The sequence below is a fragment of the Simochromis diagramma genome, unplaced genomic scaffold, assembly GCF_900408965.1.
Source record: "Simochromis diagramma unplaced genomic scaffold, fSimDia1.1 OVJJ01000628.1, whole genome shotgun sequence".
Taxonomy (NCBI): domain Eukaryota; kingdom Metazoa; phylum Chordata; class Actinopteri; order Cichliformes; family Cichlidae; genus Simochromis; species Simochromis diagramma.
The window spans coordinates 8,771-26,581 of NW_024387431.1; the positions used below are offsets into that span (position 1 = coordinate 8,771).

Below are 17,811 nucleotides of genomic sequence, written 5' to 3' on the forward strand. Positions count from 1 at the left end.
TCAGCCTGGGTGTTTATTGTCTTATGTAGTCTGGAAGAAGAGTGGATGGTGGGGTGGGTGCAGTTTTCTCTGTGGTGGGGTTGGGTGGACTGTCCCGGGCTCTGTGGGGCTGGGAGGCGCTGCTGCGCTGGGCCCCGGTCTGGATGGGCCTGGGCCCCCTTTCCCTGGCGGGTCGCGGAGTATGGGGGTGCCTACTGGGGTCAGCGGGGGAGCTGGCCCCAGGGAGGGGTCACTTGCCCCTCCCTTCCTTCCCTCCCCATCTCCAGCTGCCTCCCTCTTCCCGCTCCACCACAACCACCCACACATGCAGGACCTGTATGTCACCAGGGTGCAGAGGAGGCTACCCCCCCCGTCCCCTTCTGGCTGCCTCTGCCTCAATGTTTGTATATGTGTGTGCCTGTATTTCTGTGTCTATATGTCAGGTTGGGTGTCAGGCGCCACCTCTCTGGGGACATCTTAGGCCCTCCAAGGTTTGGAGACCTATCTCCCCCTACCACCACTTCCCCTGCCAGTGGCGGACTCCCTCAGACATCGGTGCGTTGGTGGTTCTTTGTGTCCGGGGATGGGCGTCCAGGTACACACCGGCTCACTCCTTGGCGGCCGCTTATCGGGGCCTGGAGCCTGGGGCTCGCTCGGGCCACTTCGGAGGTGGGGTGCCCCCGGCCTCTCGGCCTGGGGCTCGGTCACTCAGGCACGGCTGGCTGCCGGCGGAGCTCACGGGCGCGTCACTGCAACTCCCCCTGGCTTCTGCTCCGCGGCTGCTGAGTGAGCCCTCATCTGGGATTCTCCTCAGCTCTTACTGGGACAGTGGCGCGGCTGCCCCTCTGTTGGTCTTCCTTGGTCTCTTGTGTTCTGGGGGCCTCTGGATGTCTGGAGTTTTGATCTCCTCCATACCTGCTTCATGCCCTGGAGGACGGGGCTGTGGCCCCCCCACACCCTCTAGCAGATCATTACATGAAGGAACCTTTTAAAAAACAAACAAACAAGCGCGTCCATGCTCACAGGTGTACACACGGGTGATCACACCCACAAACTACACCCTTTTTGGCTCCTACCTCAAAGCACACTGTGTTCTGTTGATCTTATGTGCTGCACAATAATGTTTAATATTTAGTATTTACTGTCATATTCCCATATATCATTGTGATGTTGTTTATTCTATTACTCTTGTTCTCTTCTGCTTGTTTTCTTTTTTCTTTCTCAGCAGGTGATCCAGGTGATTGATATATGCATTTTTTTTCTTCTTTTTTTTTCCTGCTCATTCTGTTGGGTTTTGTCTTTTGCCCTTCTCCCCCGTCCCTCTTCTCAGCTGTTTCTCTTTCCCTCTTTCTTTCTCCCCTTCTTTCCCCCAGTCAAGTCTGTCCCGTATTCAGTAAGTGAAAATAAAATGAACAATAAAAGGTGAATCAAATGGACCATTACGGCAAGGCTGGGATGGTCAATTTGGTAAAGTAAATCCGTTGGGCATCTTTCTTTGCCTTTAGACAATAATTCTGATGGCAAAAGAGCCAAACGGGACAGGCAAAAAAAAAAAAAAAAAAAAAGAAAACTCCATCTACTGTGGGCTACATATACTGGGCTGGTAGCTCCATAGTGCTGGAAAGAAACTATTCAATGTGCATATTTTAAAATCAGAGGCTCTTCTAACACAGGAGCCATGTTGAGTTTAGATTCCAGCCGACCACCGGCAGTCTGAAATGGAATGAAGCCCATTGACAGCGAGCAGGTCTGAACAGGAATGGAACGCACCCATGGATAATACACCACTTTATTTTAAGACATCTGTAGCACTGCCTCAGTTCTGGATGTTTCCACAGACTCCTCTGGCCTCTGTGCACCTAAAGAAAAAGTCAAAGGTCAGCAGCACATGTAGTTTGGACAATTCTTCCTTTACAAACAACAGTCGCACAAACTATACAATTATTTTCCTCCAATTACGACTTTTCACTTGCAGAAATGGTCCTGAGTGATTTCTAGTCTGTGATATAAAAACTAGTTCCTAATGGCAGCGATTCACTCAGTAAACATGTGTTTCCTTCACCAACCTCACACACAGATCCAATAAGATCAGGAAGTGGGCAGTATAGTACAATATGTGTTATTTTGTGCTGTACTGCCCAAACTAAAGATCTGCTGAAGTGTTGGAAATGATCCAGATGTTTATTTTGGACGATACAGCAGAAGATCAGACATGAAAGTGGAGATAACACAGAAGACATGCAGCAAAGGGTCAGAGGTCAGACTGGGCCCCTGGATTCAACAATGAGCCAATGATCATCAAGCAGTGACTAAAGCAGAGCCCTGACGTTCTGACATTTATCACACAGTTAAAACAAATGTCTGCTGATGACTTCATCTCATGAAACGACTGATAGATGTCAGTTCATTGATCAGCTGAGCTGCTGATCTTCATCGTCACAGAAACATCCAGCTTGTTTCAATCAGTAAATAACTTATGGGCAGAAATCTGTGCCATCAGAAACTGAATTTGAATGAGTTCAATTTGAATTTGAATCCAGTAATGCTGCACTAATGAATTAGACTAACTATTCACGTTAGCTAAAGTTATTAAGTTAGCTAAAGAGTTGGGATGCTGTGTAAGACATAAATAAAGCTAAAATACACACAATACTTATTTTCCACCCTGATTTACGAATAAATTCTTTACAAATCCTACCATGTGGATTCATGGATTTTTTTTTCACATTCTGTCTCTCACAGTTGAAGTGTACCTCTGGTGCAAATTACTGACCTCTGTCATCATTTTAGGTGGGGGAACTTGCACAATCGGTGGCTGACTAAATACTTTTTTGCCCCACTGTATACAGTTATGTTCATATATTTTTGTGCTACATCAGGAAACTCAAAAACATAGTTTGTAATATTTTAATCCTTATTTTTAAAACTGTTTTTGTCATGGTCCTGGGCCATGTTGGCCCAGTATTCTTAGTTTTCTTGTATGTTTGTATTTTGTTCCCTATTTAGGCCATGTTTCCTGAGTTGCCCTGTTGTGTTGTTCCCTAAGTGTTTTCCCTTCGTGGCTTTTACCCCCTGTGTGCCCTCTGTGTATTTATGAGCCCTCGTCTCTCCCTTTGTGGTTGTTCCATGTTTCCCCAGCCCGTTATGTCTGTGTTTTCCCCATGCTCTCTCTCCTCCTGTCTGAACCTCTGTACTTCCTGGTTGACTCTGCCCATCTCCCGTCAGTGTTATGTTCACCCTGCCCTGTCTCGTTATGGTTATCTGTGTCAGCTGTGTTCCCCGTGTGTTCCCACTTTCCTCGTTAACCCTCTGTGTATTTCTGTCTTCGTCTCCCTCTGTTCGGCGTCGCGTTCTCCCTCATGCTGTGTGTGATTCCCCTGTGTTCCCTGGTGAGCTTTATGTTAGTTTTTCCCAGTTTAGTTTTGTATTTCCTGTCATCCTCTGTCAGCAATAAAGCTGCTTTTTGAGTTCATCCCCTGAGTCTGTGAGTTTTGCGATTGGGCCAAGTTTCACACTTGGCCTGAGCCAAGGTGTGAAACTGGGTGTGGGTCCCAATCAGCAAGCTTTTCTTTGCAAGCTCCTTTGACCTGGATGACTGAGAACCTTCACAGACACATCATTGATGGTGTAAGACACACTGCATAAATAAGAGGTTATTAAAAGATCAGCAAGATGACTGAAATACTTTAAGTTCACTCTGTAAGTTACCTAACAGTAACAGTCCTCATCCTGCCTGCCACACAGCGATCCATGACAGATTTTGTCATTTTTCTTCTCCCATTGCATCAAAATCATTATTTACACTGAATAAATGAGTCAGCAGCTCTCTTACATTGTTGCTGCAGGTTCATTACTGAAGTTTGGAGGTTTTCCTTTGGACCGGTCACTCCTCACAGACACACAGCTGGATGCTGCAGATCCTGCTCCATCCTCTTCCTCCATCTTCTTGATGTCAGGGTGGAGTTAGTCTGAGAGGCAAACACACACACTCAGAGGTGCTGTTGTACTGGAAGCATCACACTGACGGGTTTCTAAAGTTCTCATTGATCATTTCATGGAGTTTCTGTGGTAAACACTGTCCTGTGACGTATGTGTTATGGTGAGGGTCATGAGGGCTAACCAGCCCCACTCCTTACTCCTCATATTTCAGCCTGAAGCACAATAACAGCCTAAACCTAACCAGGAGGCTGTAACCTCAAAGGGACTTCATGGTTAGAAATAAAGGTTCAATGAAATGAAGCAGATCATAAAGACATGAGTTCCAACTTTAAAAGAAGCATCCACACGATGACGGCACAGCAGAGGAGCACTTTCTCTAACACACTGATTCAGTTCCACTGACACAAGGACACACACAGGAAGGCACACACACACAAGCCTTTATAAGAAACAACACAATCATCTGCGCTTGACTTGTCAATCCAAGTCCTTAGCCCATGAGCCCGCGGTATCAGACCACAGATATTCCCTTACTTTGAAAAAATAAAGACAGTTTTCAGAACAGACCTGATGTTTATGCTACAGCCTGTTTACCAATATAATCAATATCAGATATCAGAGCAACAGAAACCTCGGTGATCAGGACGCTGGGACTGAGAACAGGAAGTGGCTCAAACGTCACAGTTTCAAAACGTCAGCGTGAACTCCACTCACGGAGTTGGAGGTGCAGCCAAGATGGCGACCTGTGTGGACGCTTCTCTGTAAGCTCGTGAATTTCTGATGAGTACCTAACGTTTTCAATGATCTAAACGGACTCAGATAATTCCTTTATTAGAAGTGACTCATTGCACTTGTGTTTTGCACACGTACAGGACATCTTTATAACATCAGGCCGAGCTGAGTTTCTTTTTTTTCCCTGCCGAATTCTGACACGGTGAAGTGTTAGCTTGTATAGAAACATTTAGCTAATAGCCACGGGATAAGCATGGCCAAAAAGAGGCAAGAAGAAAGGAAGGACTGATAATGGACTTGGAGCCAGATAAAACCTTTGCAAGCTTATGCAAACCTCTCCCTCAGACCCCTCTAAAGAGCCCCAACCCAAAGAAGAGCCGCATTGAAGTGCATGAGGTGAGAGAGGAAGCTGTATCCAATGCCGACATCTTGAAAGCTATTAATGGGCTGAATGACAGATTCTCCAAATTCGAACAAATGGTGAACAAAAACACGGCGGAGATTATTGCCGTGCGGGATCAAGTGAAAGGTCTTGAAATACAGAGCAAGGAGACAGAGGTTACTGTGAAGAAGCTGAAAGATCGCATTGCTGCACTTCAAGAGAAACAAGAGGAGACGGAGAGATATAGTCGGCGGTGGAACCTGCGTTTGCTGAATCTCCCAGAGCATAGTAACGAAGATATAAGAAAAGAGGTGATGGATATAATCGCCCTGATCATCCCAGAGGAAAAAAACAAATTCGAGTTCATGATAGATACTGTTCACAGAGTTGGTCGAACAAGAGATGAAAACCGCTCACGCCCCATCATCATACAGTTCACCATGCGCACCTTCCGACACAAAGTGTGGAGAGCTTCCCTCAACTCTGATGTGATGAAGGAGAAGAATCTCAGGTTGGCTGAAGATCTCACCTACATGGAGAGACAGTGCAGAAATAAACTGTGGCCAACTGTCAAACAAGCCCGTGACGAGGGAAAGAAGACCAAATGGATTGGTCCTGTGGCCATCATTGATGGTCAAAGGAGCTTGCAAAGAAAAGCGTCTGGACTTCTTTAAGTTACTTGAAGACGTTTCACCTCTCATCCGAGGAGCTTCTTCAGTTCTAAGGTCAAATGGTGGGGAGTCCCAGATATAAACCTAGTGGGAGTAACCCCCCACAGAGGGACAAAAGGACCCCCTGATGATCCTCTAATCGCCTGAGCCAAGGTGTGAAACTGGGTGTGGGTCCCAATCAGCAAGCTTTTCTTTGCAAGCTCCTTTGACCTGGATGACTGAGAACCTTCACAGACACATCATTGATGGTGTAAGACACACTGCATAAATAAGAGGTTATTAAAAGATCAGCAAGATGACTGAAATACTTTAAGTTCACTCTGTAAGTTACCTAACAGTAACAGGTATTTCAACGACCTCAGGCTCCCAATGTTACTGTTCAATATTTAATAATTTTGAGGCACTTGTATATTGTATTTTTTTGTTTGTTTTGTTTTGCTTGAAATACCTCAGGTTCATTAGGTAATATGTTTACAACCAATAATATCCTCTTTAAATTTTCTATAAAACTTTCATACCTCCAAGTTAGTTGTACCAATATTTGGCAAACATTATTTTGGTTATGTTTGGACTTGTTTATGTTTTACAGTGTGAGTAGTTAAACATCCTACTTTTATTGGTGTATAAATGTTAATTTGCTGAAGTATTTGGGTCACTTCAATGGGGAAAAGAAAAACAAATAGAGTCTGAAGACTTTTACTTAGGTACTCAACATTTAGTTTTCCTGTTTGAGAGTATCTTCTTTAGGTGTTTATACCTTAGCACCTTATAAATTTCTAGTTAATTTTACAGACATCCAGTTCACTTTATTCATTCCCTTCTTCTCTTATGACAGACTTACATTTCAGTTCCTTTAAAATACTATCCCTTAATGTTAGAGGTATTCGTGACAGTACCAAAAGAAAGTCAATTTTCATTTTCTGTAGACGGAAAAATGCTGATTTGATTTTTCTACAAGAAACTCATTCGAGTGATAATGATGTAAAATTCTGGAAAGCGCAGTGGGGTGATCAGTGTTATTTTTGCCACGCCTCTCAACATTCGGCAGGCGTAGCCATTCTGCTTAACAACTTTAAAGGTAATATTATTGAATCATTGTCTTCAGATGAAGGCAGATGGATTAACCAAGTAACCAAGATGGCGCCGCGTATGGATGCCCTGGTGCTTCAGTGCGTTACTTTTGTTTTGTTTTTGTGCATTTCTTCTGTGTCTGGGCACTCCTCTGGATACTCTTACACCAGAGAAGAGCTCCTTAACTACAGGACCACAACGCCTGTGGATTTATTTCCAATATTTGTCGCATCTGCGGCAGATTTACTGCAGACTCTGACCAGGAAAGCGAGACGCCGAAAGAGAGGAAAGCGAGCCGGCGCACTCGTGCGTTTGAGGAGACGCGGACTGTGAACGGCTCTTCCTGGGATCTTCCTTTCCAATGTACGCTCACTCGGGAATAAGGTCGACGAACTTGCCCTGATGAGAAGCATGAACAGAGACCTTGCCTCCTCCTGTGTCTTATGTTTTACGGAGACGTGGCTCTGTGAGGACATCCCGGACAGCGCGCTAAAGCTGGAGGGCTTCCATCTGCTGCGCGCGGACCGGCAGGCCGCTCTATCCGGTAAGTCCAAAGGTGGAGGGGTCTGCTTCTACATCAATAGTGGCTGGTGCACAGATGTGACAGTGATTGCTCAGCACTGCTCTCCCTCTCTGGAATACCTTTTTATTCACTGCAAACCGTTTTATTCTCCGCGGGAGTTTGCTTCATTCATCCTGGCCGCTGTTTACATCCCGCCAGACGCGGATGCGCAGGCAGCTCAGGGCGCACTCGCGGAGCAGATTCTCCACATGGAGCGGACATACCCGGACTCTCTCATCATTGCTCTTGGGGACTTTAACAAAGCCAATCTGAGCCATGAGCTTCCCAAATACAAGCAGTATATTAAATGCCCGACCAGAGAGGAGAGGACATTAGACCACTGTTACAGCACGATCAGCGGGGCCTATCGCGCGGTGCCGCGCGCTTCACTCGGACTTTCTGACCACGCCATGATCCACCTAATCCCCGCGTACAGACAGAGGCTGAAGCTCTCCAAACCTGTCGTGAGGACAAAAAAACTGTGGAGCAACGAGGCTGTGGAGGAGCTTCGCACGTGTTTGGAGACCACAGACTGGGACACAATGAAGGCTGCTTCTAACAGCTTGGACGAGTTTACGGACACTGTCACCTCCTATATCCACTTCTGTGAGGACAGCATTGTGCCATCACGCACCAGGGTGAGTTATAACAATGACAAACCCTGGTTTACTCCTAAACTCAAAAAGCTGTGGCTGGAAAAGAGAAAGGCGTTCAGAAGCGGAGACAGGGACTGCTACAGAGAGGCCAAGTACAGGTTCACTAAAGAAGTGGACATTGCTAAACATCAGCACTCTGAGAAGATGCAGCAGCAGATCTCAGAGAATGACTTGGCCTCTGTGTGGAGAGGTTTTAGGAATATCACCAACTACAAGCCTAAAACCCCCCACTCCACTGATGACTTGCTCTTAGCCAACACCCTAAACGACTTCTACTGCCGTTTTGACGAGCCATCAGGCAGCCTTCACACCTCCAACGGCCCCAACAATAGAGGCACTTTGGACACTCATTCCCCCACCTCTCCCCCCTCCATAGAGCCATCACCACCTTCAAACCGTTCACCTACAACACCCCCCTCCTCACCCCACACAAAAGAGGATTTCACACCACCTCCTCCCACCACAACTCTTCATATTCATGAACACCCCCCTCCTCACCCCACACAAAAGAGGATTTCACACCACCTCCTCCCACCACAACTCTTCATATTCATGAAGCAGATGTGAGGAAGCAGTTTAAGAACCTGAATGCTCGGAAAGCTCCCGGCCCAGACGGCGTGTCTCCTGCCACCCTCAGACACTGTGCAAAAGAGCTGGCCCCAGTGTTTTCTGGCATTTTCAACTCCTCACTGCAGGCATGTCATGTGCCTGCCTGCTTCAAGTCCTCTACCATAATCCCTGTCCCCAAGAAACCTAGGATCACTGGACTAAATGACTACAGACCCGTGGCTCTGACATCTGTGGTCATGAAGTCATTTGAGCGCCTAGTTCTCTCCCATCTCAAGACCCTCACGGCCCCCCTCCTGGATCCCCTACAGTTTGCATATAGAGCCAACAGGTCTGTAGACGACGCCATCAACATGGCCCTACACTTCATCCTGCAGCATCTGGACTCCCCAGGAACCTACGCCAGGATCCTGTTTGTGGACTTCAGCTCTGCCTTCAACACCATCCTTCCAGACCATCTCCGAGGCAAGCTTTCCCAGATGAATGTGCCTGATCCCATCTGCCGGTGGATCACTGACTTCCTGACGGACAGGAAGCAGCATGTGAGGCTGGGAAAGAATGTCTCGGACTCCCGGACCATCAGCACCGGCTCCCCTCAGGGCTGTGTTCTTTCTCCTCTGCTCTTCTCCCTGTACACCAACTGCTGCACCTCCACCCACCAGTCTGTCAAGCTAATCAAGTTTGCAGATGACACCACCGTTATTGGGCTCATCTCGGACGGGGATGAGTCTGCCTACAGGAGGGAGGTTGAACGCCTGGTGTCCTGGTGCAGCCACAACAACCTGGTGCTGAATGCCCAGAAGACAGTGGAGATTATTGTGGACTTCAGAAAGCACACAGCCCCACTCCCCCCCATCATCCTGACTGACACCCCCATCACCTCTGTGGACTCATTCCGCTTCCTGGGTACCACCATCACCCAGGACCTGAAGTGGGAGCCCACCATCACCTCCGTCATCAAGAAAGCCCAGCAGAGGATGTACTTCCTGAGGCAGCTGAAGAAATTCAACCTGCCAACACGGACGATGATGCAATTCTACACTGCTATCATCGAGTCCATCCTCACCTCCTCCATCACCGTGTGGTACGCTGGAGCCACTATCAGGGACAAACAGAGACTGCAGCGTGTTGTGCGCTCTGCTGAGAAGGTGATTGGCTGCAGACTCCCATCCCTGCAGGACCTGTACACCTCCAGGACACTGCGGCGTGCAGCTCGGATCTCAGCTGACCCTTCTCACCCTGGACACAGTCTGTTTGACCTGCTCCCCTCAGGCAGGAGGCTCCGGTCCATTCGCACCAGAACCTCTCGCCATAAGAACAGTTTCTTCCCCTCTGCTGTTGGACACATGAACAATAACCATATGACTGTCCCCGCCACTAACACATGACCCTACGCTGTGTTCACTGCATCATTCCATGTTTGGCACTGATCACCACCTGCACTCATGTATATATCTTTCTACGTAGCACTCTTAATTCTTATTCTCATGTATATATCTCATGTATATCTCATGCACATATCTTTCTACGTAGCACTTTTAATTCTTATTCTTATTTTTATATCTTTATGACACTATGTTTGCACTGAAGCACCGCAGCAATTTCCTAATGTTGTAAACCTGCTCAACATTTGGCAATAAACCCCTTTCTGATTCTCATTCTGATTCTGATTCTGATTATTCTGGTTTTCAAATTGGACAACACCTTCTTTATAGTCTGTAATTTATACAGTCATAATAACACAACTCAGGCCAAATCTATGTGCATACAATTATCTGAGAAACTTGATTTTTTTAAAAATCAAAATATAAGGGAGCCCACATGATTCTTGGAGGAGATTATAATGATGCTCCAGACGATCTTATAGATAGAGTACCAATAAGAACATCTCAACACTCAAAATTTAAAAGCACTGCATTTTTCTGTGAACAACTTGCAGTTATAGATGTATGGAGATTCTTCAACTCTGATACAAAAGAGATTACCTGGAGCAATGCAAATAGATCTCTACAATCCAGAATTGATTTGTGGTTAATATCTTCTTCGTGTTTACATTTTGTTTCAGAATCTTCTCATGATTTTGCTCCATTAACTGATCACAAATTCATCACATTTCACTTAGTTGGCAATAAACAAAGTCAAAGTAAACTACGTGGTTTTTGGAAGCTAAATAATAATTTATTGAATGATGATACATTTTGTAGTATAGTGGAAAAAACGGCAGAACAGATATTCGGGGATACCAATATGAATCACACACTAAAATGGGAAGCGGCAATAAGGCGAAGCAAAGAAATTAAAAAAAGAAATGACACTGAAGAAATCAGTATTATGAATGAATTAAACATATTAATGAAGAAAGATGCTCTATCAGATGATGAAGAAATTAAATTGAAAAGACTAAAGGAAGAAATAGATAATGCATATATTAACATGGCTAAAGGGGCTTTTATAAGGTCCAAAGCAAAATGGCTAGAACTAGGTGAAAGAAATTCTAGTTACTTTTTTGCTCTTGAGAAACGAAACCAAAGAAGAAACAATATATCTGCTCTTAAGATTGATAATAACATAACCACTAATCATTTAGATATCTCAAAACATGTTGGTTCATTCTACAAAGATATATACAAATCAAATTGTAATATCAATATTTGTGATAGATTTATCGAGTCAGTTAAAAATTTTGCACCAACTATCTCAGAAAACTTTAAAACTAATTGTGAACGTCCCATAACAAAATCAGAAATTTCAGAGGCAATTCGATCAATGAAAAAGGGCAAATCTCCAGGTAATGATGGTTTGTCAGTGGAATTTTATTTACAGTTCTGTGATATCATTGTTGATCCTTTATTAGAATTGTTTAAGGAATGCCTTGATGGAAAAGTGTCATGGATCGCTGTGTGGCAGGCAGAATGAGGACCCAATCGCAAAACTCACAGACTCAGGGGATGAACTCAAAAGCAGCTTTATTGCTGACAAAAGATGACAGGAAATACAAAACTAAACTGGGAACCATAAACTAACACTCGCAGAGAGACACAGGGAAATCCACGCAGCATGAGGGAGAACGCGACACAGAACTGAGGGAGACGAAGACATAAATACACAGAGGGTTAACGAGGGAAGTGGGAGCACACGGGGAACACAGGTGACACTGATAATCATAACAAGACACGGCAGGAGTAAACGCAACACTGACGGGAGACGGGCAAAGTAAAACAGGAAGTACAGAGGTTCAGACAGGAGGAGAAAGAGCACGGGGAAAACACAGACATAACGGGCTGGGGAAAACATAGAATAAAACACAAGGAGAGACGAGGGCTCACAGATACACAGGGGCACACAGGAGGTAACCAAATAAGGCACATCTTAACTAAATAATCCTAGGAACCAAGGCATAACTAGGGAATAAAATACAAAACACACAAAAACTGAGAATACTGGGCCCACATGGCCCAGGACCATGACAGAAAAGAAATTTCCACAAGCATGAAACAGGGTATTATAACTTTAATTCCTAAACCTGATAAAGATCTTCTTGTTATAGAAAATTGGAGACCTATCACACTTTTGAACATAGATTATAAGATTATCTCATTGGTCTATGCCAAAAGATTAAAGAAAAATCTTGATGAGATCATAGCTGAAACGCAAACCGGATTTATGACCAACCGCCATATCAGTTCAAACATAAGGCTTATTTTTGACCTATTAGACTACTCTGACAATATAGATGATGATTCCCTTATTGTGTTTCTTGATTTTTATAAAGCTTTCGATATGGTAGAACATTATTTCTTATTTAAAGCACTCAAAACCTTTGGTTTTGGTCCAAACTTTGTGTCAACTATCGAAATGTTTTATAAAAATATTGACAGTTGTGTTATATTATATCCAAATACTACTAAAAGATTTCCAGTCATGAGAGCTGTTCGCCAGGGTTGCCCAATTTCACCCTTTTTATTTTTGATTGTGGCTGAACTACTTTCATTACACATTTTAAATAGCCCAGTCATTAAAGGTTTATCTATTTTTGGTAAAGAAATCAGAGTGACTCAACTAGCAGATGACACTGTTTTATTCTTAAAAAACAAAGATCAGATTGAAAATGCTATTTCATTAATAAATGATTTCTCAATTGCCTCTGGATTAAAACTAAATAAATCTAAATGTGAAATTTTATGTTTGTACCAATCAAATGTCAAATCCTTATACGATATTCCTGTCAAAGACTGTGTTAGATACCTTGGTATTCATGTCTGTAAGAATGACACAGAGCGTCAACAACTCAACTTTTCTCCCAGGATGGAAAAAACTAAAACTATACTGAACTGATGGCTCCAGAGAGACCTATCAATTTTTGGTAGAATCCTTTTGACTAAAGCTGAAGGTGTTTCCAGATTTGTGTATCCAGCCCTTTCCCTTAATGTGTATGATTCCACATGTAAAAATGTTAATAACTTATTTGTTAACTTTGTATGGAAGAATAAGCACCATCATCTAAAAAAATCATCGCTTTGTGGACCTAAAGATAAAGGTGGTTTTGGCCTTCTGGACTTCATGGACCTGAACTATACATTTAAGGTGAAATGGCTAAAAGAATGCTTAAAATCTCCTGGATCATTATGGCATTTCATTCCACATAACATTTTTAGAAATGTTGGAGGTTTACAGTTCCTATTGTCTTGTAATTACAGTATATCAAAGTTACCAGTTGAAATGTCTGCATTTTATCAACAGGCATTGTTGGCTTGGAAATTATGTTATTCACATAACTTTTGTCCACATAGATCCATTATCTAGAATAACGAATGTATTACTAAGAGGAACAAATCAGTATATTTGCACAATTGGATTGATAAAAATATAATCTATTTCAAAGACTTATTTGACTCTGAAGGCCAGCTACTTAGTTACAATGACTTTATTACAGAAAAAACATTCCCTATCAAATTTAAAGATTTTAGCTCTGTAATAAAGTCCGTTCCCAGCGGACTGACTGAGTTGATGAAAAGCTACAAAAAACGGAACACACCACATGCATCCTTTAACACTCTTTATATAAATGGTATTGATCTCTTAAGCAAGAAATGCACCAATAAACATATTAGAGAATGTTTGTATAATGCGAAGAAAATAACTCCAAGAGGGAAGTTTTTTTGGAATGCTATTTTTGATAATATCAACTGGGATAAAGCGTGGCTTGTTCCTTTTAGATTTTGTATTACAAACAAAGTTAGAGAATTACATTTGAAAATATTACATAACATATATCCATCCAACATGTGCATTTCAAGATTCTGTGACATTGATAGAAAATGTACCTTTTGTAAAACTGAACTTGAAAGTGTTACTCATTTGTTTTATGGCTGTTCATATAGTGCTACATTTTGGAGAGAGCTTGAAAATTATATACTGTGCAAGACAACATACGAAATCAAAATTGAAGGGAAGAACATTATCACTTATTTTGAAACTAAAGAAAAAAAATGTGCCATTGTCAATCTTTATATCTTATTAGGGAAATTCCATATACATAAATGTAAATTTCAAAACTCAACCCCATCATTTGTTTTTGATTGAAATTGAATATTATTTAAACTCTCTTAAATTAGCTTCCAATAAAAAAGGTTTATCATTGATTGAAATTCATTCAGAAATGTTTAACAAATGAGCTGTCATGTCTTTCAAGTACTAAATTATGAAGTCTGTCACATCCCCCCCCCCCCTTTTTTTCACTTCTTTTTTTCCTTCATTTATTTATCCTTCTTATTTCATTGTACTGTATATTGTTACTTGTATTTGCCTTGTATGTCTACTGTTCAGGCTGAACTGGAATGACTGGCTGTTCACTTTGTAATTTCAATAAAGTTTGAAAAAAAAGAAAAAAGAAACTCCACTCACGGAGTTTCTGTCGCCATTGTAGTTTTTAAAGTCCCGTGATAAAGGCGGGTCTTTCTGTGAATCCGCACGCTCATTGGCTAATACCTTGAGATTGACACATCGTTATCCAATGAGCGTGCGGGAACTTTCGACATAAAGTTGTTTCCTTTGAAAAACCAAAGTCTGTTTATTTTTGCCTCCACTGACGGAGCCTGTTGTTCCCGCCACAGAGACACAGTAATGTCAGAGCGGTGTTAACACTCACCCTGCCTCAGCACAGCTCTCACTCTCCTCCTGCTCTCTCACACTAAACGGAGGCTCAGCTAAACTCACTTCCTCTCTACTTACAGTAGTTGTTTCCTTCCGGTGCGGTCTTCCTCTTTGTTTGTTTGTGTTTGTGTTCAAGTTATTTCGATCATGTAAACATCAACAGAACACGTGAAGCCACACAGAGTTTGTATGTCGAGGTGGGTAGGAGGGTTTGAGGGTTTGGGGAGGGGTCAGAGGGAAGAGGTCTCTCAGTCTGGACAATCCACATTGATGGCATTGCATCTTTCAGCGTGTTTGTGGGTCGATTTGGATGCTCCAGGTGTGAGAGCAGCCACTCAGCCTCTACTGCAGATGTGTGTCACAAGTTCATCTAGTAGTAGGCTATGGCACTTGGCCACAGGTGGCAGCAGTGGACTGGCCTCCATGTGAGACTGCTCCAGCTGCTATGTGATAGTCCAGCTGCAAACTGAAGATCATATGCAAGTTTTGGAAATCAAACTGTACAATATAAAGCGCCTTTAGGCGACTGTTGTTGTGATTTGGTGCTATGTAAATAAAATTGAATTGAAATTCAGAATATTCTTAACTTAGCTTTAAAACCAACCCAATCTAACTCTCCTCCACACTCACAAACAAAGACAAACCAACTGACACATCTGAGTCCCTCACTTTCTTCAATCCACTCACTCTCACAAGCTCCACTTAGTCACACTGGCTCTGTTTATTACCCAGATAGCAAGGAAACATTGAAACAATGTTGAGTCAATATCAGGCGATGTCATTGAATCAACGTTGAAGTGTGACGTTGACCTAACGTCACTCTTGCACCCTTTTTTAACGTTGAAACAACGTCAGGTTTTGATGTTGAATCAATGTTGAAACCTGACATTGAAACAACGTTATATTTTCTAATACTGTTGACATTGAAACAATGTCAGATTCTGATATTGAAACACTGTTGAGCTATGGTGTTGATTTTCCACCTCTTTCGCACAGTTGCTTTTTATTAAAACAACAGTTAAATCATGACTGGAAATCTACCTTTCTTTATAGGTATTTTAACCAATACTAAACTACTGCATGTTTCCATCAATACTTAAACCACCTAAACACATAATTGTACTTATTCCTCAAATTGGACACCCTTTATAAAAAAAAACCCCAAATGTCTCACAATGTATCATGTCAATATTAATATCCTAAAATAAGAAAGCATTGCATGTGATGTAACAGAGAAAAAATAAACAAAAAAAGGTCAATAGGCATGTTTTGTTTGCTAAATACTTTATTAAAAGACAGTTTCCTGTTTACATTTATATGTTTCACAGGAGTTTGTAATTTTTTACTCCGGGATGGGGATACATGATGTGCGTCCTGCACCACCCAAACGATCTGGGGCGTATCGGAGCCATTTCTGCACTGCTTGTGCAAAGACAAACTCTATGTCCGAGTTTGTCTTTGCACTGCTTGTGCAAAGACAAACTCGGACATAGAGTTTGCCCCTAACTGCTGCGTCAGGCCATCTAGGACAAAAATACACACACACACACACACACACACACACACACACACACACACACACACACACACACACACACACACACACACACAAACAAAAAAAGTGAATTAGAGCACATGAATAAGCTCTTGTTAACTGTCTTCAGCGGGGAGAAAGTATGTAAACTCCTAGGCTGATAAACATGAAAGTCACCAGGCGTAAATCTGCAAACTGCCGCATTTGATTCCTAAAGAGCTATGAGCGGAAAAGGTGATAAGTCTTAGCATAGTGTGCCGTGTATCCTTTAAAACAAAATAAACATGGGGTCCTCGGGCTGTACAAACTACAACCCGAGGACTAAACAAGCCAAAGACCAAAGACTCAATCTCCAGATTAACCAGACATGAAAGTCTTGTTATTAAGAAAGACAAAGTAATATAGCAAATAAACAGTAAAACTTACCAAATATGCATTTGCAGAGCGCTGTATCTTTAAATGCCCTTTTTTGCTTTGTCTGGTCCTTGGTTTTTTTCCCTGCCCAGTTGAGTACCGAGGCCAGCTCGTTTGTAATGGCATAAGCCATTACACGGTGGACTCGCACCTCCAGTGTGGTCCCGCAGCACCAATCAAGGCAAAGCGTCTCACCTATAGACACATTTTAAGAGATGGAATTAGCATGTCTCATGTCTTAAATGTGTATGCAAGTGCTTGTGTGTTTAATCAACAGGCCGTTGTTATGTATTTAAATCACATCTGACAGCTATTACACTTTATAGTTACAAAGTGTACATAAACTTTATATACTTACTATTGCCTTATTTGCCTCTTGTGATTGAAGAGCTGCCTCTGCATTGTTTAGCTCCTCCATGTTGTGCAAGGGCAAATCCAGCAGCAGTACCCCAGCATCTAATGATTCATTGCAGCTGGTATTGCGGATGGCTCTGACCTCATCACGCAGTTCGTTCACAGCTCTCGTCAGGTCTGACAGCATAGTTAATATCTTTTGTGAGGTCGCATCTGTTTAAAATAAAAAACAAAAAAACAATTCTAGAAAGATTAATGGCTTAAGCAGTGAGAGGCAAAAAACTAATATATAAATAATAAAACGCAGTTTACGTGTGGACAAAAGGTGCAAACTCAAGGTAGGTGAGCGCGCAACGTAAAGTTAGGTGAGCGCGCAACGTAAAGTTAGGTGAGCGCGCAACGTAAAGTTACTATGCTAAAAAGCAACTACAGAGCGAAAGTCTGGGTCAAGCGCCGAGGCGACGGCAAGAACAAAGGAACCCTCGAAGCGTTAAAGCTAGCTTTGTAAGGGAATATAACGGAAAAGTATGAAACGAAAATGTTTTCTTTGTTGATAGACTTTGTTTGCAGTGCAATTTATTTGTTGCCGGATTGTAAGATGAAAGTAGACACAATTTCGGGCTCCCACATTTTATCCGAAACTTCTCCGGTCAAATCTAACGTCCCGCTCTACTGTACAAGACAATGGTTACCTGGAGGGATGTACCACTGTGAGGGGGTGCAATGGAATAGTCCAAGTGGTAGCAGCTATAATTTCCCGCTCAACAATAAATCGATGGTTTTTCAACGTGATTGTT

General features: G+C 42.8%; 1 long non-coding RNA gene across 1 annotated transcript; it reads right to left on the bottom strand.

The window, feature by feature from the left end:
- Nucleotides 1-3,751: 3,751 nt before the first annotated feature.
- Nucleotides 3,752-4,653, bottom strand: LOC120722417. The gene is made up of 2 exons (XR_005693444.1): nucleotides 4,486-4,653; nucleotides 3,752-3,947 (listed from the first exon to the last, which is right to left on the bottom strand). It is a non-coding gene; the product is annotated as an uncharacterized LOC120722417 (long non-coding RNA).
- Between the last annotated feature and the right edge of the window lie 13,158 nt (nucleotides 4,654-17,811).